This window comes from Adiantum capillus-veneris, chromosome 24 (genome assembly GCF_014529385.1).
Source record: "Adiantum capillus-veneris isolate H3 chromosome 24, ASM1452938v2, whole genome shotgun sequence".
Taxonomy (NCBI): domain Eukaryota; kingdom Viridiplantae; phylum Streptophyta; class Polypodiopsida; order Polypodiales; family Pteridaceae; genus Adiantum; species Adiantum capillus-veneris.
Genome location: NC_140954.1, coordinates 14,551,551 through 14,554,323, shown reverse-complemented (window position 1 = coordinate 14,554,323; position 2,773 = coordinate 14,551,551). Strand labels below are relative to the sequence as shown.

Sequence of the window (2,773 nt, the reverse complement as noted above, 5' to 3'; positions counted from 1 at the left end):
TGTCTATGACAACAATCTCTCTCAAAATGTATATATCTACCATAATAGTTTCAATATCCATCTCTTTGCATAAAATCACCACCTCTACTTTGTGGCATGAATCTCCCCCTTGATCTATGCATAAAACCAACTCCTCTTTGCATAAGGGGTCTTTGAACATAATCATTGACTCTTCCTTGCGTATGATTTTCTATTCCATGCATTGCACATCTTCCTCTTCTACAATTATGATAAGAAACTGCATCTCTACTTCAGCCACTCGTAGATGCATTGAGACCAAGTTTCAGTCATACATAAAGCAATCAACTTCTCAAAGTCTGGCATAGTACCTCTCACATAAATAGAGGTATCCAATAACTTGTACTATGGTCCTAAACCATTTAGCATAACCAAAACAAGATCATCATCTTCAACTACGCAATTTATGGATGCCAAATCTTCTACAATTTGTCTACTTTTAGCCACATATTGTATGGATTTATCGCCATATTCCATGCAACCTTTGCTTCAATTGAATCCTTTGTGCCTCATTACTTGTGCCATATATCTCATGCATAGTACTCCAAGCATCCTTCCGTGTAGTAGTCTTCTTGATATGAGGTATTAAGCTTTCCAGAACACATATGGAGATCCAGCGCAACACTTTTTGTGTTTTTTCAATCCACAGTTTGTATGACTTCTTTTCCTCTTCCAAAGGATTCAGAGGCAATTCCGAACATACACTCACTTGTGACAAGATCCCATACGCTTTTTCCCATCAAGAAGATATCCATTAGATACATTCATACATGGCAGTTGTCTTTTGTGAGCTTTTCACCAACAATTTGAGCTATTTTCAAAGATGAATCAACCATACTTACTTCAAATAGTTTAAACAACAAATACCATCAATGTATGATGCATAGGAAAGTCTATTTGCTTCCACAATCTCTATGCAAGCATGTGCAATAAGCCACAAATTCATAGGTAAGCTTCAAGTGACTAGAAATCTCACTTCAACCTCTTAGATTTGCACACACACCTCAGCTTTTATGCATAAAAGTGTCCACAACTTGATACATACACTTTCCATTAGGCATTCTTTACTTATTGGATGTTGACCAAGCGATCAAGGACAAAACTATATGCAAAAAAATAGCTTTATTCAGCTACTATTTCAAAGCTAATAAAGTCAATATTTGCTACAAATTTCTTTTGAGAAGTTATAGAGCTAGACTGTGCATCAATCGGACACTCTGAATGAGAGATATGACCAAAAAATTGCACTGCTGTAGTGCAGTCTACCAAAAATGAGTTCACTCTCTTTGCACCACCAATGCTTCGAATGCTCATATCTTCACTTCAACCTTTCTCTAATACCACATGTAGAGAATTCACAAGCCCATACATTCATACACACACTCAAGAAGCTCAATCCATGGCTGAACTCACTTCCTCTTCTTCATTGAGATAGTAGAGAATACACACTTCCTTAGTAGTAGACTAGTTAGTAGAGAATACAATTATTCATAGTATGTGTGTCAATTATGTCACTTGCGTAGCTGATTCTAGTGACCTCCAAGTACACACAATAGATGAATTATAAATATCTCCACCGTAGCATATATCTTTCTCAATCCATCACTATTGCTTGTCAAATCGACCATCATGTATTACATGGTTTTGGTTCTTCATAGAGAACTTGTGGATATGCTTTTGACTTCACAATCTCAAGCCAAACAAATTGTTGGTCTCCTTGAGAACTGTGGTTGAGCTAGGACTCTAGTTGGGTGCTAATCAATCCACATTCCAAAGCCATGAGTTGGTATTGGTCATGGTTCTTCAATGATGGTGAGACACCATGAAAATAGCCTCCACAATTTAGCACAAGATTAGCACAATTTAGAAGAAGATTAGCCACTAAAACTGTCCAAGGCCATGTGCCCCTACACCATACCAAAACATTCATATCAAATGTATTGTCAACATGAAGCACTTTAAAATGCTTGTCCTCCAGCCCACCAAAAATGCTTTGGAAGGGCTCTTGCCCTGCAACATTTTAAAATGCATGAAAACTTCCCTCCGAAAGGGCCCACAAGGGGTTTCCTTCACCAAGCACTACTTGCAGACTCTCAAGATGCTCTTGATGGAAATAGTGATGTCTTTGATAGCATTGCAAAATTCTTTCTGATAGAGCTATTGCTTCTTCGCCGCCGCAAGGTTCAAGAAAAATGCCAGCGTTTTGGGAGGGGGAGGTAAGCGCCATCAATTCTCCTCTTCTTTATGGTTTCTCTTCTCAAAGAGATATCTTGCTCCTCTGAGGCTCTATTACTATGTCGAAGACACCAATGTGGAAGTGTAGATACAAAGGGGAGAAAGCACCAAAGAGAGAGAGAGAGAGAGAGAGAGAGAGAGAGAGAAAGAGAGAGTCTCCTAAACCAATCAACCTTGGCAATGAATAACTGATATGAATACAATGGGGACTGAGGGTTGCTTATATAGGCACCTTAGTAAATTGCCCTACCCAGACTTTCACAAATCAGTGAAATTAATACCTAAAATCCAAAATAAATATTGGGATCACATTGGGCCGTACACTTGATATGCCAAAACTCTAAAAAAAAAAGGACCTTCTAGTAGTGAGGAAAAAAATGCCCCAATGGTCCTAAGTGTATTCATACACATCACTGCCACATATATGGTACTAGCCATGGCCTCCTGAAGGTTGTCTCCTTTACAAAGCCCACGATTTCAATCATTAGAGTGGTCCACTATTTTCCATGTGTCATTTTTT

At 38.4% G+C, this 2,773-nt stretch overlaps 1 pseudogene; it reads right to left on the bottom strand.

Annotated features, from left to right (window-relative positions):
• Window positions 1-251: 251 nt before the first annotated feature.
• On the bottom strand, window positions 252-854 carry LOC147425987 (uncharacterized; annotated as a pseudogene).
• Between the last annotated feature and the right edge of the window lie 1,919 nt (window positions 855-2,773).